The sequence below is a fragment of the Trichosurus vulpecula genome, chromosome 2, assembly GCF_011100635.1.
Source record: "Trichosurus vulpecula isolate mTriVul1 chromosome 2, mTriVul1.pri, whole genome shotgun sequence".
Lineage (NCBI taxonomy): Eukaryota > Metazoa > Chordata > Mammalia > Diprotodontia > Phalangeridae > Trichosurus > Trichosurus vulpecula.
This window is the reverse complement of record NC_050574.1, coordinates 162,401,903-162,427,613: the sequence shown is the minus strand read 5'-3', so window position 1 is coordinate 162,427,613 and position 25,711 is coordinate 162,401,903. Positions and strand designations below refer to the sequence as shown.

Here is a 25,711-nt window from a genome sequence, read left to right as displayed (position 1 = left end):
TTCCATAATGCTCATGTTGTGAATGACTAACTATATTTTGCTCCTTCCTATCCTATCCCCCTTTATCCAATTTTCTCCCTTGACACTGTCCCTTTTCAAAAGTGTTTGCTTTTGATTACCTCCTCCCCTTATCTGCCCTCCCTTCTATCATCCCCCCTTTTTATCTCCTTCCTCCTTCTTTCCTGTGGGGTAAGATACCCAACTGAGTGTGTATGGTATTCCCTCCTCAGGTCAAATGCAATGAGAGCAAGATTGACTCATTCCCCATCACCTGCCTGCTCTTCCCTTCCTACAAAACTGCTTTTTCTTGCCACTTCTTTGTGAGATAATTTACTCCGTTCTATCTCTCCATTTCTCCCTCTCAATATACTCCTCTCTCAGCCCTTAATTTAATTTTTTTCGATACCATCCCTTCATTTTCAACCTGTGCTCACGATCTCTCTCTCTCTCTCTCTCTCTCTCTCTCTCTCTCTCTCTCTCTCTCTCTCTTTTTCTCTGTATATATATATATATATGTATATATATATGTATATATATGTACTGAAGGGAATATGTATATATTCCCTTCAGCTACCATAATACTGAGGTCTCATGAATCATACATATCATCTTTCCATGTAGGAATGTAAACAAAACAGTTCAAATTTAGTAAGTCCCTTATGATTTCTCTTTCTTGTTTAACTTTTTATGCTTCTGTTGATTCTTGTGTTTGAAAGTCAAATTTTCTATTCAGCCCTATTCACTGAGAATGCTTGAAAGTCCTCTATTTTATTGAAAATCCATATTTTGCCTTGGATCATGATACTCAGTTTTGCTGGGTAGGAGATTCTTGGTTTTAATGCTAGCTCCATTGACATCCAGAATATCATATTCCAACACCTTCCATCCCTTACGGTTGAAGCTGCTAGATCTTCTTGTGTTATCCTGATTATTTTTCCACAATACTCTAATATCCAAGCACTTCAATACCTTAATGTAGAAGCTGCTAGTTCTTGTGTTATCCGGATTGTATTTCCACAATAATCAAATTGTTTCTTTCTGGCTGCTTGCAGTATTTTCTCCCTGATCTGGGAGCTCTGGAATTTGGCTACAATATTCCTAGGAGTTTTCTTTTTGGAATCTTTTTAAGAGGTGATCAGTGGATTCTTTCAATTTCTATTTTATCCTCTGGTTCTAGAATATCAGGGAAGTTTTCCTTGATAATTTCTTGAAAGATGCTATCTACGCACCTTTTTAAATTTTTATTATTAGTTTACAACATATGGTTCTACATAATTTTGAGTTCCAGATTTTTTCCCTCCCTGCCCCCTCCCTCCCCAAGATGGCATGGAATCTCACATAACTACCATGTATAACTTCACATTGAATTAATTTATACACTAGTCAAGTTGTGGAGAAGAATTATGACAAATGGAATGAATCATGAGAAAGAAGAAACAGAACCAAAAAAACCCCAAAAACAAAAACAAAAGAGAAGAAAAAAGGCGAGCATGTAGTGTGCCTCAATCTGCATTGAAACTTCACAGTTCTTTCTCTGGATGTAGATAACATTCTCCATCATGGGTCCCTTGGAGTTGTCCTTGCACCTTGTGTTGCTGAGAAGAGTGAAGTCTGTCAGGGTTGGTCCTCACGGAATCCATATATCTGTGGTTGTGTACAATGTTCTCCTGGCTCTGCTCTGCTCACTCAGCATTATGTCGTGTAGGTTTTTCCAGGTTGTTATGAAGTCCCTATCATCCCCATTTCTTATGCCACAATAGTATTCCATTACCTTCATATACCACAGCTTGTTCAGCCATTTCCCAATTGATGGGCATCCCTTTGATTTCCAAGTCTTGGCTACCACAAAAAGAGCTGCTATAAATATTTTTGTACATATGGGTCCCTTTCCCTCTTGTGTGATTTCTTTGGGATACAACCCTAGAAGTGGTATTGCTGGGTCAAAGGGTATGAACATTCCTGTGGCCCTGTGGGCGTAGTTCCAAATTACTCTCCAAAATGGCTGGATCAGTTCACAACTCCACCAGCAATGTAACAATGTTCCAATTTTCCCACATCCTTTCCAGCATTTATCATTTTCCTGTTTTGTTATTTTAGCCAATCTGACAGGAGAGATGTGGTATCTAAGAGCTGTTTTGATTTGCATTTCTCTAATCAGTAGTGATCCAGAGCATTTTTTCATATGCCTGTAGATAGCTTTAATTTCTTCCTCTGAAAACTGCCTGTTCATATCCTTTTGACCATTTATCAATTGGGGAATGGCTTGTATTGCTATATATTTGGCTCAGTTCCCTGTATATTTTAGAAATGAGGCCTTTATCAGAGATACTATTTGTAAAGATTTTCTCTGAATTTTCTGCTTCCCTCCTAATTTTTGTTGCATTGGCTTTTTTTTGTACAAAAATATTTCAATTTAAGATAATCTAAATTATCCATTTTGCATTCTCATGATGAGTTGCTGCAATCTTTTGGCTAATATTTTATTTAAAATTTTTGCATCAATATTCATTAGAGAAATTGGTCTCTGTTTTTCAATAAAATAGAGGATTTTCAAGCTTTCTCAGTGAAAAGACCAGAGCTGAATAGAAAATTTGACTTTCAAACACAAGAACCAAGAGAAGCATCAAAAGGTAAACAAGAAAGAGAAATCATAAGGGACTTACTAAAGTTGAACTGTTTTGTTTACATTCCTACATAGAAAGATGATGTGTATGATTCATGAGACCTCAATGTCATAGTAGCTGAAAGGAATATGCACATGCACACACACACACACACACACACACACACACACACACACATATGTATATATATATGTGTGTGTGTGTGTATACCTATATATACATATGTGTGTGTCTATGTATGTATATATGTATATATATATATATATACACACACACACACATACACACACACACAAAGGGCACAGGGTGAGTTGAATATGAAGGGATGATATTTAAAAATAAAATCAATTTAAGGGATAAGAGAGGAATATATTGAGAGAGGGAGTAAAGGAGAGATAGAATGGGGTAAATTATCTCACATAAAAGTGGCAAGAAAAAGTGGTTCTGTAGGAAGGGAAGAGGGGGCAGGTTAGGGGGAATGAGTAAATCTTGCTGTCATTGGATTTGACCTGAGGAGGGAATTCCATACACACTCATTTGGGTATCTTACCTCACTGGAAAGAAGGAGGAATAAGATAAAAAAGGGGGGATGATAGAAGGGAGGGCAGATGGGGGGAGGAGGTAATCAAAAACAAACACTTTTGGAAAGGGTCAAGGTCAAGGGAGAAAATTCAATAAAGGGGGATAGATTAGGAAGGAGCAAAGCTTAGTTAATCTTTCACAACAGGAGTATTTTGGAAGGGTTTTACATAATGATACGCATGTGGCCTATGTTGCATTGCTTGCCTTCTTGGGGAGGGTGGGTGGGGAGGGAAGAGGGGAGAGAATTTGGAACATAAAGTTTTACAAATAGATGTTCAAAAACAAAAACAACAACAAAAAGGTTTTTGCATGCAACTAGGAAATAAGATACACAGGCAATGGGGTGTAGAAATTTATCTTGCCCTATGAGAGAAGAAGGGAAAGGGGGATGGGAGGGGAGTGGGGTGACAGATGAGAGGGCTGACTGGGGAATGGGGCAACAAGAATATAAGCCATCTTGGAGTGGGGGGAGGGTAGAAATGGGGAAAAAATTTGTCATTCAAACTTTTGTGAAAATCAATGTAAATATATTAAATAAATTTAAAAAAAGAAAATTAGAATGAAGCAAATGGAATTTAATGACTTTATGAAAAAGAAGAAATGATAAAACAAAACCAGAAGGATGGAAAAAATAGAAGACAATGTGAAATATCATATTGGAAAATCAATGGACCTGGAAAATAGAGCCAGGAGAGATAATTCAAAAATTATTGGACTACCTGAAAGCCATAATCAAGAGAAGTGCCCAGACATCATCTTTCAAGAAATCATCAGGGACAATTGCCCTGATATTCTAGATCAGAAAGTAAAATAAAGATTGAAAGAATCCACCAATCACCTCATAAAAGATGTTCCAAAATGAAAACTGCCAGGAATATTATAGACAAATCCCAGAGTACCTAGGTCAAGGACAAAATATTGTAAGTCACCAGAAAGAAACAATTTAAGTATGGTGGAGCTGCAGTAAGGATAACACAAGATTTAGCCACTTCCACATTAAAGGATTAGAGGGCTTGGAATATGACATTCCCGAGGGCAAAGGAGCTAGGATTGCAACCAAGAATCACCTACCCAGCAAAACTGAGTATAATCTTTCAGAGGAAAAGTTGGAGATTCAATGAAATAGAGGACTTTCAAGCATTCTTGATGAAAAGACCAGAGCTGAATAGAAAATTTTTAACTTTCAAATAGAAGACTCAAGGTAAACAGGAAAGAGAAATCATACGGGACTCAATAAAGTTAAACTATTTGCATATTTAAAAAAAACAAATTGAGGAAATGAGAACTGGAAAATAGGAAACAAGGCATTTGTAGATGATAAGTTGTTTTGCTAAGTAAATCCAAAATAATTAGCAAAACATTAATTGAGACAAGTAACTTGAAATGGAGTAGCATAATAAATGAAGTCCACAAAATCAGTTCTCCACATAAGAATAAGAACAAGGAAATAGGCTGAAGGACAAATGGTGTTTAAGTTAGTAACAAAATGCCTTAATCATTTGAGATTTAACTTACCAACTCACAGCTGGGGTTTATTTGAATACAAAAATAATTTTCCTAGAAATAAAGAAGAATTAAGTTATCAGAGAGGCATTCAATGCTCAAGTGTTGTCTATGTTAACCTAATAAAGATAATAATAGTAAAAAAGTTAATCTATATATTTAAAATAATTTACAGTCATTTTAATACAAATGGAACATAAAATAATTAGATAAAATAATGGCAAATTTCACATGATTAAAAGAAATAAAAAGCTAAAAATATCATTGAAATAGAGACAAATGAAAAAATGAAAAAAACCCCTACTAATGGAAACCAATTGACATATTCAGACTTAATATGTGCATATTATATTTTATAGAAAGAATTCTAAATTTTGAGTCTGAAGACCTATATTTGAATTATTACATTACTATCTTTGTAATCACGGGCAATTCATAAACTCTCTGCTCTTCAGTTTCTTTATCTGTAAAATGAGAGAAACACTATTTAGATTCTAATAAAGTTTACATCTCAAAAATATTAAATTAGGTATTGGTTGACCTCCTTATTTTTTTCCTTTAAAAGTTATTTATTTAGAGAGGTTTTTTTCTTTCTTTTTTGATATTCATTTTTGGTAATCTCTTGTTTGATTTTTCAGGATTCTTATTTTGGTCTTTAATAGAAGTTAAATAATTGGTTTTAAGGGCTTTTTTTTTCTAGGAACCATGATGGAGGCCATAGTGGAAGAGGTCATATCACAATATGTGGAGTATTGCCATGCTAATCTCACCAAAAAGTAAAATTGACTGATACCTGATACTTTAACTCCTTCCTTCATTTATATATTCCTTTATTCAAAAATCAAAACAAGAGTCTGCCTGAAGGAATTAACACTTTGTTCAGGTTAGGGGTGGATAGACCCATATATACTTATAGAAGTAAGTACAACATAATATGTTTGCATTTGTGTGTTTGTGTGTGTGTGTTTAACAAAAGCTCTCATGTATTCAAATGGTGCACAAGGGTAGAGGATGTAACTTCTTTAAACTTTTAATAAGCCTGGCTTTAGGATTACAGATGGTGAGGAGAATATTTTCCTCTGGTCGCCAATTGCATAACTCAGTCTAAGTATCATTATTCATTGTTGACAGGAGTGTATATCTTTTTGAGACCTCAGTTCAGGGTTATAACCCTCTGATCCCATACTTTCCTTTTATTATTTGACTCATGTAGAAAAGTCCTAGAGAGGATGGCTGTAAAAAATGTTGCTCAAGAGAGAAATTCTCAGAACCAAGGTTGGAAGAAAATGGGGGAAGTCCCATGTGTGAATTTAAAGGCTGAGTAGAAGGTTGAATCCCTTAGGAGAAAAAAAAAATAAGTTCTGTGGTACAGTGCGTAAATATTGTAACTGCTGTTCCCTGAAGAGTCTGATTCCAGGGAGAAAACCTGCTGGCTTCTCCCTATGTTTCTAATATAGTCCACAAGAATATCATTTCTAGAATAAAACCTTCAATTTTTGGTAACACCTCTAAGCACTGTTTCCTCCCCTAAATCTGGAGCACTCCCCAGATGAAGTTACAGTCACAATCTGTGAACTTTATAGCTCAAAACATCTCTCTATTCATTCTAGTGGCTGAGGATTATGCTCTGATTGCTTCAGAAGAAAAGGCAGTAGAAGGGGGAGAACCTCTTATCACTCTCATCAGAATTATTTCTCCTGCAGAACCCAGCATCTGAAAACCAGTAAAGACCATCACTGATGTGTCTAGGCAGGAGAAGGGTGAGCATGTAAGACATTCATTTTTGATTTTTCTTTTTATTTTGTCCTCTCTGCTTTGCCAACCAGGAGATTTGAGGATTCCATAAAAAATCATGTCCCTATCACTGACTCATATAAAGGTCTTTTGGTATAGTCTAGGTAAGAGTGGGGAAGAGAGCATGCAAAGGTAATAGGGACCTTGGTACTATTGGGGTCTTGCGTCCATAAGACTCTACACTCTGAAAAATGGACTCTGGATCCAGTCGGTAGGTAGCTGGGTGGTGTGAATCGATAGAACCCTGGGATTTAAGTCAGAAATACCTGATTTCAAATCCAGCTTCAGAAACTAACAAGCTGTGTGACTTTGGGCAATGTCACTTAATCTGTTTGCCTCAGTTTCCTCAACTATAAACTTGGGATAGGAATAACACCTACTTCCCAGAGTTGTTATGAAGATCAAATGATTTAATATTTGTAAAGGATTTAAGGCAGTGTTTGACACATAGGTGCTATGTCAATATTCTCAATTATTACTTTTCTTACTAATAACCTCATTATTAACAATTAATATATTGTTAATAATAATACTTTTACCATAGGCATTTGCAGAACTCTTTGAGGTACTACCTCATCTTCTCTTAAATGGAGAAAAGTAATTAAATTTTTCCTGAAGTTTCAAGCATAAGGGTTATTGTTGTCATTTTCTTGGATTCCTTTTGCTTTGGAGTCTGAGGAATATCAACTTTTATTCTGCAGGGGAACTCAGGAACAGTTTTCTACATTGATCCAGCTCATGGAGACAATTACTCAGGCCACTCAAAATCCCTAGATATCTTAGGGATGATAAGAACAAAACCTGCATGGCATGGTGATGATGTTTTACAGACACTTCTAGGATGGCTTCTTTTTCATAACTGGGGAAGAGGGTTGGTTGAACTTATTTGGCTTCCAGGAAAACTTTTTTTCCTCTCCTAATAGATCCCTCAAGGTGAGAATGTCTTTGGAAAATGGCTCTTCAGTGACTGAGTTCATCCTTGCAGGCTTAACAGATCAACCTTCAGCTACCCCTATTCATCCTGTTTATGGGGATTTATGTGATCACTATTATGGGAAATGTGGGACTGACCATTTTAATTAGGATGAATTCTCAGCTTCACACTCCTATGTACTATTTCCTCTTCAACTTATCTTTTATAGATCTCTGCTACTCCACTGTCTTTACTCCCAAAATGTTGATGAATTTTGTCCTAACAAAAAACATCATCTCTTATTCAGGGTGTATGGCTCAGCTCTTTTTCTTCTGTTTTTTTGTTACTTCTGAATGCTATGTGTTGGCAATAATGGCTTATGATCGTTATGTTGCCATCTGTAATCCATTGCTGTATAATGTTACCATGTCCAATCAGGTATGTTCTTGGCTATTGTGTGGGGCATATGTAATGGGGTTTGCTGGTGCGATGCCCCACACTGGATGCACGCTGAGACTGTCCTTCTGCAATGCCAACATCATAAACCACTACATGTGTGACATACTTCCCCTCTTCCAGCTCTCCTGTACCAGCACCTATGTCAATGAGCTGGTGGTTTTCATTGTTGTGGGCATTGAAATCTTAGTGTCTAGTGTCACCATCCTCACCTCTTATGCTCTCATTCTGTCCAGTATCCTGAATATCAGTTCCACTGAAGGCAGGTCCAAAGCCTTCAGCACCTGCAGCTCCCACATAATTGTGATCACTCTTTTCTTTGGGTCAGGTTCATTCACGTATCTCCAGCCCTCTTCATCAGGATCTGTGCACCAGGGCAAAATAGCTTCAGTCTTTTACACAAATGTGGGGCCCTTGATAAACCCCCTCATTTATAGTCTGAGGAATAAAGATGTTAAAGATGCCTTAAGGAAAACATTGAAAAGAAGAATATTTTCCAGAACAGGAGCAAGATTTTCATAATGTGAGTTGAATTCAATGGCCTAAGGTTCCTTTCCTTTCCTTGGTTAATTAAGATTATCTCAGGAAGGAATCCTTACTCAAATTCTTTTCTCCTCATTCTCTATCGCCCAATATTCTATGCCCATGAAAAATCTTTTGGTTTAAAGAGGCAGTGGAAAATGCTGGCTTTAGAGTAACAGGATCAGGGTAAATCCTATAAATTCTTTCTCTGTGACCTTGGGCAAGTCCCTTAAACTTTGTGTCTTATGACATGTATAGAGCACTTAGGTGGCAGAGGGAATAGACTGTTGGCCCTGGAGACAGAAGGACCTGAGTTAAAATCTTGCTTCAGACACTTACTAGCTATGTGACCCTGGTTAAGTCACATAATCTTGTTTCATCATCTGTAATATGAGCTGGAGAAGGAAATGGCAAATCTCTCCAGTGCCTTTGTCAAGAAAGCCCTAAACGGAATCACAGAGAGTTGAACATGAATTAAATGACTCAACAGTATTATATTTATTATCAGAAGTTGATTGGGAGGGTGGAATAGACCAAGTTGTGAAAATGTGTTTGGCATTTTAAATTCTATACACCTTGAGCCATTCCTCCTTTTCCAATTTACTAACATGTTACTCCTCTCAACATACCCTGAATTAACCATAATGGCCTACTTGTCCCTCCTGCATGGCATTACAGCTTTATCTTGATGATTGGCACTGGCTGTCTGATACCTGGAGTACACTCCACTCTCACCCAAAACTGTTAGAATCTCTATTTTTCTTCAACTCATTTTGAGTACCACTTTCTTCATGAATCCACTCCTAATTTCCCTAGCAATTTGTGCCTTTTCTCCCAAAAGCATCTTGTATTCAATTTGTATATACATGTATATATATAGCCCATGAATGTATATGTATATATAAACATATACACACACACCCATAATATATACATTATATATAATATGTATAATGTATGTATATATGGTATATATGTACCTGGACCATTTTTATTTCATTTATGCAGAAATGTTTTTCATCTAAACTGCCTTCTTAGATGATTTCTTTAATCTTATTTGGGAACTTATCCTGAACTTAAATAGCTTATTTGAACTCTGTGATATGTTCAATTATTGAGATAGAGCAAAATTCAATTTCCTGGGAAGTGAATGATTTTTTGTAAGCTCTTTATTTAGGTATCATAGGTAAAAATTTCTTCAGAATATAGTTAAAATTTTTACTACCTCAAGCCTTCTTTGTAAAGTTCTCTTTATATTTCTTTATAAAAGAACTGTTAAAACAAACAGCTCTAAAAAGAACCTTATTTTTCTGTGTATTATCCATAAGTTCCTTTGAGATCTTCAAACGTCAAAATTAAACTCATAAATTTTCCTTACCTCCATTAGGAAGAAGGCCTGTTAGAAAGTCAGTTGTTACTGAAACTCCCAACTACCAGTAAAACTGCCCTTTCTCCAACGTTTCATTTGGATCTTAAAGATGTGTTAACAATAGATGTAGTCTATATTGGAGCACCTAGTCAACTAGGTATTGTAGTAATAATACATAAATATGGTAGTATATGTAATTAAGCAATGATTATTTTGGAGATGCATGCCCAAATTATTTTGATTGTAGTCATGCATGAATAAAAAATTTAGAGACCTTATATTGCATGTAGACCAACACTGTCATTTTACAGAGAAGTTAAGTAATTGCCAGAGTGACATAGGTAGCAAGAAGAAGAGTCAATATTTGAAGAGTTGAACATCATTTGAGGAACAGTTTAAACTTCAAAGTTTTTGTTGTTGAAAAGGAGCATGGTACAGTAGAAAGAGTGTTGAGATCTCTTCTCAAATGTCAACTCAGATATTTAGTAAGTAATTAACATTGGCAAACTTTATTTTTCACAGCCTAAATTTCTTCATCAACAAAATAGGAATAATAATACTACTTCAAAAGGTTTTCATGAGTTGAACTAATAAAACATAATAAAAATGTGTGACAAACATTAAAACTCTATGTAAATTTCAGTTATTATTTATGTGTATCAATTTCCTTCCTTCTTTTCCAATAGGGATCAAATAAAAACAATACTAAGGCAAGTAATTATCCCACTATTTTTATATTGAATTCTCTATATACTCAAGTTCAGGTAGCTATAATGATTGCTTTTTGTAGTTAAGTCAAAAGATGTGATCCCATCCTCTGCAGGGTCGTTAAAAGCATCCACAGTACAATTCCAGTAGTAGACGGCACAACCAGCATGTTATACACCTCTTCCTGTTCTCATATGTTTCTAATTTTCTCTATTAGGCATTTATATTTTTAAGACTTTTGTTCCATGTAGCTTGGGGTTTATGTGAATTTAATAGAGCAACATCAAATTTTTGGGGGGCTCAAAACTATATCTGGGCAATTGTGGGTGTTCAGTTTTGATACAATTTAGTGGTTACATTCTCCTTAATATTTTGAGATCTTTATTTGAAGGATAGCCATTTTTCATGAAAGTTATTGGATCTCTGATGTATAATTCTAGCCACCAGCTCATGTCTTCTCAGGTATTCTATGAAGGCTAAACTTTTAAATCTTGCAGTGATGTATTTCACAGGTTTCACCCTTACCTTTCATACTTTGCCTTTATCCTCGGGGATAACCCTTATGTAATGTCTGATAACAATGATATAGTCCTGAATTTCCTTCTCTTCCCATAAACCTGTTCATTATATGCTTTAAGAATGTCTATCAATCTTCTTACTCCTTTTTTGCTTGGTAATCTTAATCTTTCTATAACTGCCATAGAATGATGATTCTTGTTTTTTTCATTAAAATTGTATGGATTTTTGTGATGATACTTTCAAAAATGGTCATGGGGTATTTTAAAAATCAGAATGTATGTATTAATTCACATATTTCATAAACATTAATTGCCTTAAATATATTATTCCCATTCAGCTTTGATTTTTGGGTGCCAATAATCTAAAATATTTAGTCATAGTTTTGTCTTGATATCTTTGTGCTCAGACACCAAGGAATTTGTAGTTATTGCCTTCATAGATTGTACCTATGTGATCTCTGAATTCAAGCTCAATCTTTTCAAATCAATTTATAGTAATTTGAGTTCAAATTATATTCTTTCACCGTTGGAAAAAAATATGCCATAAAGTGAAGGAGTCCTTTAATGTGTTTTCATTTGTTCTACGAAACTTGATGTCTTCCATATACATTGAGTACATGTATATTGATATCGTACATTAAATCAATGAGATTTTTTTTGCTTTTATTTCTTTTTTTAAACATGGAAACTATTCTTATTTCTATTTAGGAGAGAAGATGGTGAGTTTATGGCTAGGAAGAAACCTAATGTGCTAAAAGTATTTCCCTGAAAAAAAAATTCTATTTTAAAATTATTTACTTTGGATAATATGTGCTGGTGGCATGTTTTAAAGGGAGAACAATTTTCCACAAAGATACCAAATATTTTGCTATCAGCAGTATAATTATTTATTTTTTATGTCCTTGTAGTAGAGAAGTCATGAGTGTAAAACTGAGTCACAGGTTTAGCCTGATCATACTTTACCTGTTTTAGTAGTTACCATAACCAACAATCATACATTTCCTGTTATATTGGTAGTGGTGTTTCTGATTTTTTCACATTTACCTTTTCTTATTTGCTACCAGACTATGAAGGAGATCTACTCACTCTGCTATTCCACATGTCAAAATCATCATCGTCATTATCATCATCATCATCACTTCTATTCTTTTGTTTCTTCTTCTTCCTCTTCTTTCTTTTGCCAACATGCTCATTGTAATTATCACTGCTGTCATTACCTTGATGTAAAGAGGATGAGAGATAAGAGGGAATTTCTTCAGAAACAGTCTACAAAAGATGCCATACTGATGATTAATTGATTCTAACTCTAACCCTAGATTTCCACAGGTGGAGTTCCCACATCTTGAGGTTTTTCATACTCAGCAGATGATCCTTTATAGAGAACCACATTTGCTGACTCAAATAATTTGTCAAAGTCATAGAAAATCTGTAATCCCTCTTTATTTATCACTCATTGTAAATAAAAATCTCAGTCTTAAACATATTCCTCCAACAAGGTATCTCTTATGGTAAGAGAGTAGTTTAGTTTCTAAAAGGGAAAGAAAAAAAGTATTTGTATAAGGAAAACAGAAAAAATCTACTTGTGAAGGAGCACCATTTCTGTGATAAAATATTGAGGAGAGTCAAAGATAGTTCAGAGGATCAGACAGATAACTGCCCGATAGATGAATATACTGAGGGCACTGGTTTGAAATCAGAATAGTGATAGTTACCAATGGTTGCAGGATATTATGTTCCATCTGGTCATTTGCAAGAGCCTTTTTTTAGAGTTTTAAAGATTGTAACTGACAAAGTTATAAATCAAATTTGGGACATATAGGAAGATTGCATAATGACTGTTGAGTTCATACCTGTTAGAAAGATGGATTTATTTTACATTTTATTTCATAAAATAACATGACACTGACTCCCAGGAGGACCTAATTAGAGACATTAGAAAATGTTAAGCAGCCAGGAAGAAGTTTTGGGAAGAAACTATGGAAGGAGATAGAAGAAGAAGCAGGAAAATGGGCTGAGTTCAGAAGTCATAAAATGCTGGGAAGACAAGGCATAAAAAGTTTCTAGATGAGTCTGCTGACCAGCTGACTTTAATTCTTTTGCTGGAAATGTGCTGATTGGGAGACAGGATTTGCTTTGCTGATTGAATGAAGAAAAGCAGGCAGCTAAAGGAAACATGAAACTCTGTTGTTTACTGTTTCAGCTTTGGCTTGCTGGCACTTAGCTAATAAGCATCTGAGTGAGGATTTGAACACATCTTCTTGACACTAGGTAGCTTCCTTAAGGGCTTTTTACTAGGGCTACAATTCCCCTAGAATTGACTCTCAGTGCCAGACCCCTTATTTCTGAAACATAGGCTTCAATATACATGAGAAGCTAGTTAAACAGGAAACTAACTTCATAAAAATTCACCTCACCAGACCTCTTACAATGAGTTTACCATGAATTTCCAGACAGTCTTTTACAGGTGTCAGTTTTATGATATTATTTGTATACAAAACTTCAAGATACTGAGGACAGTCTTGGAAAGCTCTTGGCTTGCAATATGTTAGGCACTGATCTATGAACTTGGATGCTTCAAGTGAAAGTGTAATAATATTGAAGAATAAACCATTCTGCAGTTGTGAATATAGGGAACCTTATAGGACAATAAACCACCTCTTTGGAGGAGCCTGAGATATCTAACATAGATATTACTACAGGAGCCATTCCAATAATACTAGATCCCAGAAATCATGAATGGTTGCAGGGAGATGACTAGTTTCTAATGAGTAAATTCTATACTAAAAAGAATAATCAAGTCAGAGAGGAGAGGTAAAGTGACCTGATTGAGTATGCCTAGTGAATCTGATCCTTCACTTCTTACCGTAACCACTAGCTCTGAGGAAGGACATCTCCATCATGCAGCCCTTCAAATACAAGTTGGAGTTTAGAGAGTCCTAGAATGGTCATGTCCCTCCAGGAAAAATGTTATTTATCCAAAGGCTACTAGAGAGGCAATATCAAAGAATCCTAGTTAATAGTGAAAGACAGTTAAAACAGTGAAGATACCTTATTGAATTTATAAGGCCTAATTTAAAGATGTGAGAGTGTAATAGGCATAACTTGGAGGAAAAGTGTAGGAGTGTGCAAAGCTCAATACAAAGGGACATAGAGACTGAAATATTCATTGTGCTGTTATATATCTTTGAGTGGACACATTAACAAAAGTTGAGAAAGCATGCTAAAGTAGAATTATGACTACATTCTCCAACCAGTGAAGGAGCTTTGCTGGCCCTTCAGAGGTATTCCCTTCCTCACTTTCTCAAACTGATAGATTTATACCTCCTAGCAGAACAAAAAGGAGAGACAATATTGATAATGCAGAAATTTGGATGGGGAGGCCTTCAAAGAATAGGAGACAGGTACATTGATGACCTGTTGGTGGATCTGTGAATATGCACAGCAGTTTTTGAAAGCAATTTGGAATTATACAGAAAACATTACTAAACAGTGTGTGTCTGTTGAACCACTTATATCACTGCTAAGCCTGTTCCCAAAAAAGAGATCAATAATGAGGGAAAGGTCTGTTATGTTAAAAATATTTATAACAGCTCTTTCTTTGGTTGCCAAAAACAACCTAGAAACTAAGAGAATATTCAACAATTCAACAGTGATTGAAAAAATTGTGAGATATGAATGTGGTAAAATATCATTGCTCTAAGAAATAGGAAATAGACAATTTTATTTTTATATACCCCTTTTTATTTAATTTATTTCATATATTTAGTTTTCAGCATTGATTTTCACAGGAGTTTGAATTTTGAATTTTCTCCCCATTTCTACCTACCCCCACCCTCAAAGATGGCATATATTCTGGTTGCCTTGTTCCCCAGTCAGCCCTCCCTCCTGCCACCCCACACCCCTCCCATCCCTTTTTCCCCTCCTTTCTTGTAGGGCAAGATAAATTTCTACATTGACTGTGTATCTTATTTCCTAGTTGCATGTAAAAATTGTTTTTTTTTTTTGTTTTTGTACATCTGTTTTTAAAACTTTGAGTTACAAATTCTCTCCCCTCTTCCCTTCCTACCCATCCTCCCTAAGAAGTCAAGCAATTCAACATAGGCCACATGTGTATCATTACGTATAACCTTCTACAATACTCACGTTGTGAAAGCCTAACAATATTTTGCTCCTTCCCAACCCATCCCGCTTTATTGAATTTTCTCCCTTGACCCTGTCCCTTTTTGGAAGTGTTTGTTTTTGATTACCTCCTCCCTCTATCTGCCCTCCCTTCTATCATCCCCCTGTAATATCAATTGAGTTGGGACTTTCTTACTGTTTTAAAATGATTAAGTGTCTTTGAGTCTTACTAGTTGCTAAGCCCCAGGCCCAAACCCCAATTAGGTGCTAAACCTATGTGGGTGTGAATTGGTAACCAAGGTGGGGCCCCAGGTGGGGCTAACTAAGGGAGGGCCTAGTTTACACATGAGTTTGAGTGATAGGTTTGGGACATCAGAGGCTCTTAGACCACATGGGTTTAAGTCACCTCTTTGTGTCGATTTTAGGTCACATGGGTGAGTCGCATGTGTGACTCACCCTTGACCCTGAAAAAGATATAAAACCAGGGGTTGGTTTTCTCTTCCCCGGGGCTCTTACTCACAGCAGTGGTGGCACGAGTGACTCTGGGCCAGCCCTCCTTATGAGCTCCTGGGCTGAACCTAGATGTTGGTAACTATGAATCTGTATTTGGTCTGTCTGTCGATGTTTGTAATTTGTTTAGGGCTCTCATTCTTGGTGGAGTGTGGAGACTCTGGCAGCTGTGGATAAGAAGCCCTCCAGCTTGTAAACACAGATGCTGAGACTGTGTTAAACTCTGGTAACTATGCATTGGGATTTGAATCAGACAAGGTCCGTCTGTTGATGTTTGTACATTTTTTTGTATTTTGCTCTGAAGTTCAGGGTGCTGGTTTTTTTTTTCCCTGAACTAAGTGAATGATATTTATATGCTGAATTAAAGTAAGCTTGTCAACCCCTTAAAGCAGATCAAAAGAACCTGTGCTTTTGCAGCCTGCTGGTAGCATTCTTGTTGCTGGGCTTGTGTTGGCCTTTCACCCCCCACAACAGCTGCTAGCCGGATTGTTGAAATACCTCCCTTTTTTATCATCTTCCTCCTTCTTTCCTGTGGGGTAAGATACCCAATTGAGGTTGTATGGTATTCCCTCTTCAGAAAGATTCACTCAATCCCCCTCACCTGCCTCCTCTTCCCTTCCTACAGAACTGCTTTTTCATGCCACTTTTATGCGAGATAATTTACCCCATTCAATCTCTCCCTTTTCCCCTCTCTCAATATATTCCTCCGTAATCCCTTAATTTGATTTTATTTTTTAGATATCATCCCTTCATATTCAACTCACCCTGTACCCTCTTTCTATCTATCTATCTATCTATCTATCTATCTATCTATCTATACACACACACATATATACATATATACACACATACATATATACATACACACATATACACACACATATATACATATGTACACACATATATATATATATATACACACACATACATATACACACACACACACACACATATATATATATATGCATATTCTCTTCAGCTACCCTAATACTGAAGTCTCATGAATCACACACATCATCTTTCCATGTAGGAATGTAAACAAAACAGTTCAACTTTAGTAAGTCCCTTATGATTTCTTTTTCTCATTTACCTTTTCATGTTTCTCTAGATTCTTGTGTTTGAAAGTCAAATTTTCTACTCAGCTCTGGTCTTTTCACTGAGAAAGCTTGAGAGTCCTCTATTTTATTGAAAGTCCATATTTTGCCTTGGAGCATGATACTTAGTTTTGCTGGGTAGGTGATTCTAGGTTCTAATCCTAGTTCGATTGACCTCCGGAATGTCATATTCCAAAACCTTCGATCCCTTAATGTAGAAGCTGCTAGATCTTGTGCTATTCTGATTGTGTTTCCACAATCCTCAAATTGTTTCTTTCTGGCTGCTTGCAGTATTTTCTCCTTGATCTGGGAGCTCTGGAATTTGGCGACAATATTCCTAGGAGTTGTCTTTTTGGGATCTATTTGAGGAGGCAATCTGTGGATTCTTTCAACTTCTATTTTTCCCTGTGGCTCTAGAATATCAGGGCAGTTCTCCTTGATAATTTCTTGAAAGATGATATCTAGGCTCTTTTTCCTTTGATCATGGCTTTCAGATAGTCCAATAATTTTTAAATTATCTCTCCTGGATGTATTTTCCAGGTTAGTGGTTTTTCCAATTAGATATTTCACATTGTCTCCCACTTTTTCATTCCTTTGGTTCTGTTTTATAATACCTTGATTTATCATCAAGTCATTAGCTTCCACTTACTCCAATCTAATTTTTAAGGTAGTATTTTCTTCCGTGGTGTTTGGACCTCCTTTTCCATTTGGCTAATTCTGCCTTTCAGGCATTCTTCTCCTCACTGGCTTTTTGGAGCTCTTTTGTCATTTGAGTTAGTCTGTTTTTTAAGGTGTTGTTTTCTTCAGTATTTATTTCTGTACTTTTTGGGTCTCCTTTAGCAAGTCATTGACTTGTTTCTTCATGGTTTTCTTGCATCCTTCTCATTTCTCTTCCCAATTTTTCTTCTACTTCTCTTACATGCTTTTCCAAATCCTTTTTGAGCTCTTCCATGGTCTGAGACCAGTTCATGTTTTTCTTGGAGGCTTTTGATGTAGGCTATGACTTTGTTGACTTCTTGTGGCTGTATATTTTGCTCTTCTTTGTCACCAAAGAAAGAATGCAAAGTCTGAGACTGAATCTGAGTCCGTTTTCACTGCCTGGCAATGTTCTCAGCCAACTTACTTGACCTTTGAGTTTTTTGTTGGGGTATGACTGCTTGTAGAGTAAAGAGTACTTTGTTCCAAGCTTGAGGGGATGCGCTGTTGTTTTCAGCTCTGCCACACGAGCACTCCTCCTTCCCCAAGAACCACCAACCCAGAATGGACTCAGATCTTCAGCAGGCTCTTCACTCCTGCTCTGATCTACCACTTAATTCCTCCCACCTGGTGGACCTGGGCCAGAAGTAACTGCAGCTATAATTCTGTAGCTGCACCACCTCCACTGCCCCCCTCTGGGGGTGGCCGAACCATGAACCCCTTCCACCATGTTCCCGCAGCTTTTCCCAGTAACCTTCTCTGTTGCCTTTGGTGTTTGTGGGTTGAGAAGTCTTGTAACTGCCACAGCTCACTGATTCAGGGTGCTAGGGCCTGTTCTGCCCAGCTCCTGGTCTGGTTGATCCACTTAGCCCACGCTGTGCTCCACTCCCCTTCTGCTCCCAGCTCCGTGTGGGATAGACCTCACCCAGCTTCCATCCAGGCTGTCCTGGGCTGGATCCCTGCTTCCCTCTGCTATTTTTGGGGTTCTGCAGTTCTAGAATTTGTTCCCAGCCATTTTTTATAGATTTTTGGAGGGACTTGGCAGGGAGCTCATGCAAGTCCCTACTTTCCAGCTGCCATCTTGGCTCTGCCCCTATCAAAATAGACAATTTTAAAAAGACAGAAAAAGACATACAAACTGATGCAGAGCAAAGTCTACTAATTTATGCTATAGCATTGTTATTATATAAATGAACTTCAGTGCTTATGTAAAATAACTTGGTGTACCATTTTTAGTACTCTGCTTCTAAAAACAAAGGCAGATTCATGCTGACAATATTTGGTGTTTGTCATACAACAACATCAATACTTTGGTAAAGAAGGGGGTCTAAGGACAAAAGGAAGAAAAACCAAAATTTCCTTAAGTACCAGAAAATAATGAGCCATTTGGTCACTGTCAATCAGGGTAGAAGGCAAATTCTCACCATCTGCTTTATACCCACCCTATCCAAAATCATCACAAACTCCTAAAAGGATATGGTACTGTCTTCATCCTGGTCAGCCTTTTGGACTGATTAGTCTGCAGCCATGATGCATAGTAACCATATCATTTATAGAAACAATTCACCTTGGGAAATTTTGTCATCTTTACACATTGACATGGCTGTTGAGTGATCTATGTTTTTGCTTTTCTCATTATTTTTGATTGGATGGAAATAAGCCAGAGTTATGAATTCATGGAATATTAATTGGTCCTCTCCCTTAGCAAAAAGTAATTGATGATGAAGACTCCAAGACAGTTGACGTTAACCCCTAGAATTCTTTTCCATTGAGATTTCCATTAGCTGGACTGAGGAAAATGGTAATTTGACTATGGGAGAATCCCTCCTCACCTCTCTCACTTACACACACACACACACACACACACACACACACACACACACACACACATACAGACAAAGGACCATACAAAAACAACAACCCCCGCATAAAAACAAAAGAATGCAATAAAATTTTCTCACAATTCCCATAATTGAATAAAGTTTTCTCACAAGACAGAAATCAAACTAGATACATAATTGAATAGAAAGGGAACTGAGCTAGAGTTGGAATTGAGTTATTAGGTGGAGTCTATATGGTTCATTCAATTCCCACAATTCCCTCAGTAAGCTATTACAAGTCACTGAAATTTCAAGGGATGTTGACATTTTTGGGGTGGGAATATGTTGGCTGTATCTTTATGATGATAGTAAACAGTGACACTTGCATTCTCCCCTGCCTAGAGCTCTTCAGGAGGAGGCCAGATGGCAAATTTGGGGGCATCTTGTATAGAAGATTTCTGTTTTAGTGATTCACTGAGCTGTACTGATCTTATCTAGTGGCTGATCTTACCTTCTGAGAAAGCTTTTTGGTGAACTGAAGAACACTGGTCAGGGGTGGATTATATTTTTTGAAGCCTCAGGTACCAAGACGTCAGTGTTTGCCTTCTCTTATGGCTCTGTTTCTCACCACACCATTGTCTTGGATCCCCTGAGCTATAAAAGAGAAAAAATGGAGCCCAGAGGGTAGTACTCCAGTCTAACTCTGGCAAATTCCATTAATCTTGGGAAATCTGGTATTGAGATTATAATTCAAAATGATATCACAAATTATGAATTATCAATTGATAAAATTCTGTATTGAATATTCTGTTCTACCTTTCAAGAAGTAACTAGGATGTATCTAATACTGGCCCTTGTTTAAATTTTTCTCTGCTTTTATTCTCTGAATATAATAAAACTTGATCCTATGCTTCTTTGTGGAAGATGACTAGCTCTAGTGAGAAGGAATCCATGATGATGGTCCCCAGGTCTCATTTGCAATGAATCCAACAGAGGGAAGTAAGGTAGGATCTGTTCTGATTCATAAAGAACCACTGTCAATATTTCATGCCAGAAAATGAAATGGTAAATACCTTTCAATAATAAATAATAACTGATATTTACATAAGTATTTTAAGGTTAACAAAATGCTTTTAGACCTAATCTCATTTTTCTCTCACAAGAGTTCAATTAAAAAAAAGAGAATGTTCTGCGTTTTTTACAGATACTTCATATTTTATTATTTAATATTTTTTTTCAAAACTGATTTCCACAAGATTTTGAATTACAAATTTTCTCCCCATTTCTACCTTCCCTCCCACTACAATATGGCATATCTTCTGATTGCCCTGTTCTCCAGTCAGCCCTGCCTTCTGTCACCCCACTTTCCACCCAGTCCACTTTACCCTTACTTTCTTGTAGGGCATGATAGATTTCTTTTTTTTTTCCTTCACTAGACATCTTTATTTTTTTAATTTAAATTTATTTATTTAACATATTTAGTTTTCAGCATTGATTTTCACAAGAGTTTGAATTACAAATTTTCTCCCCATTTCTACGCTCCCCCTCACTCCAAGATGGCATATATTCTGGTTGCCCTGTTCCCCAGTCAGCCCTCCCCTCTATCACCCCACTCCCCTCCCATGTCCTTTTCCCTTCCTTTCTTGTAGGGCAAGATAAATTTTTACGCCCCATTGCTTGTGTATCTTATTTTCTAGTTGCATGCAAAAACTTTTTTTTTGTTTTTGAACATCTGTTTTTAAAACTTTGAGTTACAAATTCTCTCCCCTCTTCCCTTCCTACCCACCCTCCCTAAGAAGTCAAGCAATTCAACATAGGCCACATGTGTATCATTATGTATAACCCTTCTACAATACTCATGTTGTGAAAGCCTAACAATATTTTGCTCCTTCCCAACCCATCCCGCTTTATTGAATTTTCTCCCTTGACCCTGTCCCCTTTCCAAAGTGTTTGTTTTGGATTACCTCCACCCCAATCTGCCCTCCCCTCCATCATCCCCCCCCCTTTTTATCTTCTTCCCTCTTCTTTCCTGTGGGGTAAGATACCCAATTGGGTATGTATGGTATTCCCTCCTCAGGTCAAATCTGATGAGAGCAAGGTTCACTCATTCCCCCCTTACCTGCCCTCTCCCCTCCTCCCACAGAACTTCTTCTTCTTGCCACCTTTATGCGAGATAATCTACCCCATTCTATCTCTCCCTATCTCCCTCTCTCAGTATGTTCCTCTCTCATTCCTTAATTTGATTTTATTTCTTTTAGATATCTTCCCTTCATCTTCAACTCACCCTGTGTCTGCTCTCTCTCTCATATATGTATACATATATATATATATATATATATATATATATATATATATGCACACATAGATATATACATATGTACACATGCACATATATATATATATATATATATATATATATATATATATGCATATTCCCTTCAGCTACCCTAATACTGAGGTCTCATGAATCACACATGTCATCTTTCCATGTAGGAATGTAAACAAAACAGGTCAACTTTAGTAAGTCCCTTGCAATTTCTGTTTCTTGATTACCTTTTCATGCCTCTCTTGATTCTTGTGTTTGAAAGTCAAATTTTCTATTCAGCTCTGGTCTTTTCAGTGAGAAAGCTTGAAAGTCCTCTATTTTGTTGAAAATCCATATTTTGCCTTGGAACATGATACTCAGTTTTGCTGGGTAGATGATTCTAGGTTTTAATCCTAGCTCTATTGACCTCCGGAATATTGTATTCCAAGCCCTTCGATCTCTTAATGTAGAAGCTGCCAGATCTTGGGTTATTCTGATTGGGTTTCCACAATACTCAAATTGTTTCCTTCTGGCTGCTTGCAATATTTTCTCCTTGATTTGGGAGCTCTGGAATTTGGTGACAATATTCCTGGGAGATTTCTTTTTGGGATCTATTTGAGGAGGCAATTGATTGATTCTTTCACTTTCTATTTTGCCCTGTGGCTCTAGAATATCAGGGCAGTTCTCCTTGATAATTTCTTGAAAGATGATGTCTGGACTCTTTTTTTGATCATGGCTTTCAGGTAGTCCAATAATTTTTAAATTATCTCTCCTAGATCTATTTTCCAGGTCAGTGGTTTTTCCAAGGAGATATTTGACATTGTCTTCCTTTTTTATTCCTTTGGTTCTGTTTTATAATATCTTGATTTCTCATCAAGTCACTAGCTTCCACTTGCTCCAATCTAATTTTTAAAGTAGTATTTTCTTCAGTGATCTTTTGGACCTCCTTTTCCATTTGGCTAATTCTGCCTTTCAAGGCATTCTTCTACCAATTGGCTTTTTGGAGCTCTTTTGACATTTGAGTTAGTCTATTTTTTAAAGTGTTGTTTTCTTCAGTGTATTTTTCAGTATTTTTTGGGGTCTCCTTTAGCAAGTCATTGACTTGTTTTTCATGGTTTTCTCGCATCCTTCTCATTTCTCTTCCCAATTTTTCCTCTACTTCTCTAACTTGCTTTTCCAAATCCTTTTAGAGCTCTTCCATGGCCTGGGACGAGTTTTTTTTTTTTCTTGGAGGTTTCTGTTGTAGGTTCTTTGACTTTGTTAACTTCTGTCTGTATGTTTTGGTCTTCTTTGTCACCAAAGAAAGAATGCAAAGTCTGAGACTGAATCTGGGTGCGTTTTTGCTGCCTAGCTATATTCCCAACCAACTAACTTGACCCTTGAGTTTTTCAGTGGGGTATGCCTGCTTGTAGACTAAAGAGTTCTATGTTCCACATTTGGGGGGGGGGGAGCTTCCAGCTCTGTCACAGCAGCACTACTCCTTCCCCAAGAACCCCCAACTCAGACTGGGCTTAGATCTTCAGCAGGCTGTGCACTCCTGCTCTGATCTGCCACTTAATTCCTCCCACCAGGTGGGCCTGGGGCAGAAGCAACAGCAGCTGTAGCTGCCCCACCTCTGCTGTCCCTGGGACTGGAAGCCGAACCGCGAACTCCTTCTACTCCCGCAGCTTTTCCCACTAACCTTCTCTGCTGTCTTTGGTGTTTGTGAGTTGAGACGTCTGGTAACTGTGGCAGCTCACTGATTCAGGGTGGTAGGGCACATTCTGCCCAGCTCCTGGTCTAGCTGGTCTGCACTGCTCAAGGTGGGCTCTGCTCCACTCTGCTCCCAGCTCCCAGCTCCGTGTTCGATAGACCTCACCCAGAGACCATCCAGGCTGTCCTGGGCTGAATCCCTGCTTCCCTCTGCTGTTTTGTGGGTTCTGCAGTTCTAGAATTGGTTCAGAGCCCTTTTTTATAGTTTTTTTGGAGGGACTCGGCAGGGAGCTCAGCTGGTCCCTGCTTTCCAGCCGCCATCTTGGCTCTGCCCCCATGCATGATAGGTTTCTTTTCCCCACTCCCTATGTATCTTATTTCCCAGTTGCATGCAAAAACAACCTTTTTTGAGCATCCTCTTTCAGAACTTTGAGTTTCAAATTCTCTCCTCTCTTCCCTCCCCACCCACATAGGCCACACATGTATCAATATGCAAAACACTTCTACAATAATCATGTTGTGAAAGACTAACTATATTTCCCTCTATCCTATCCTGTCCCCCTTTATTCAATTTTCTCACTTGACCCTGTCCCTTTTCAGAAATGTTTGCTTTTTATTACCTCCTCCCGCTATCTGCCATTCCTCCTATCATCCCCCTTCTTTTATGCTCTTCCTGCCTACTTCCCTGTAGGGTACGATACCCAATTGAGTGTGTATGTTATTCCATCCTTAGGTAAAATCCGATGAGAGAAAGATTCACTCCTTCCCTTTCACCTGCCTCCTCTTACCTTCCAATTGAATGGCTTTTTCTTGCCACTTTTATGTGAGATAATGTACCCCATTCTATCTCTCCCTTTCGCCTTCTCCCAATGTATTTCTCTGCCACCACTTAATTTTATTTTCTTTTTTAAAACATCATCCCTTCCTATTCAACTCATCCTGTGCCCTGTCTATATATATGTATATTCCCTTCAACTACACTAATACTGAGAAAGGTTTCATGAGTTCCAAATATCATCTTTCCATGTAGGAATATAAACTAAACAGTTCAACTTCAGTAAGTTCCTTAAGATTTCTCTTTCCTATTTCACTTTTCATTCTTCTCTTGATTCTTGTATCTGAAAGTCAAATTTTCTATTCAGCTCTGGTCTTTTCATTGAGAATGTGCAGTGTGGCTGGTTAAAGCAGGAGCTTCCATTGTTGGTGTGAACTGCCATTTTGACCCCACAATTAGTTTAAAAACTGTGAAACTCATGAAAGAGGGTTTGGAGGCTACCAGATTAAAGCCCATTTGATGACACAACCATTGGCTTACCATACTCCAGACTGTGGCAAATAAGGATTTATCAATGTCCCAGAATTTCCATTTGGTCTGGAGCCCAGAGTTGCTACCAGATGGGATATTCAAAAATATTCCAGGGAAGCCTACAACTTGGGTGTCAAATACATCAGAGACTGCTCTGGACTTGGGCCTTATCACATCAGAGTGATTGCAGAGGAGCTGGTTCCTGAAAGGGGCTTCCTTCCTGATGCTTCTGAAAAACATGGCAGCTGGGGAAGTAGTTTGAGCATGCACACCAAGCCCTGGATTACAGTAAGGGCAAGGAGAGAGTACTGGGAGTCTCTACCTCTGGCCCCTGGTGGGCCATACTGTCCTTCCATGTCCAGACCTGATGCCTGGGGAGTGACTAAAGGAACAGCTGAGCTAACGCAGCAGAAGGAGGCCACAACTGACCAGCAAATGAAGGAACTCTTTCAGAAACAGCAATTCAAATCTTCAACAGCCTAAGGTAATGTGTATACTTATGTGTTTTGGGTGCATTAGCACTCAGAATTTGTAAGCTTGCTCACAAATGAAATAAAAATGGAACATTAAAAACAAAACAAAAAAAATGCACGTCTGTGCCCATAAAGCAAAGTATAACATGCATACATAAAAGTATATATGTATATATATATGTATATATATATATATACACATATATATGTATATATAGGAGGAAATGAGTATTTTTCTACTCATTCAAAGGAAACCCATAATATCTGCAGGAATATATAGTATTAATGATTTGAACCCAATAAATTGATCAGTCAATAAGCATTTATCAGTACCAACTATAGACCAGGCACAATGGTAAACAATGATGATACAAAGGAAAAAGGAAGATGTCCCTTGATCATAAACAGCTTGCATTTCATTGGGGAAGAGAATATTTACGTATATGGTATATACAAGATAGAAGGTTATGGACTGGACCTGTGATTTTATTGGTATATGGAACTCCCAGGTGAAGAAACCCCCTCTACTATTGTAAAGTCTAACACCTCTTCAGTCAAATACCTCTTTTCTCCCATACTTTCCTTTCTCTGTAACTTACAACTTTAGGGAGTTACTTAAGGTCCCTGAAAGGTTAAGAGACATCCAGGGCACAGAATGCATCACTCAGAGGTTGGACTTGACCCCTGGTCTTGCTGGCTTCAAGGCT

The 25,711-nt window shown here is 37.4% G+C and overlaps 2 pseudogenes; both read left to right on the top strand.

Annotated features, from left to right (window-relative positions):
• Window positions 1–7,442: 7,442 nt before the first annotated feature.
• On the top strand, window positions 7,443–8,394 carry LOC118836817 (annotated as a pseudogene).
• Window positions 8,395–8,517: 123 nt separating this feature from the next.
• On the top strand, window positions 8,518–25,014 carry LOC118836816 (annotated as a pseudogene).
• Window positions 25,015–25,711: the final 697 nt, after the last annotated feature.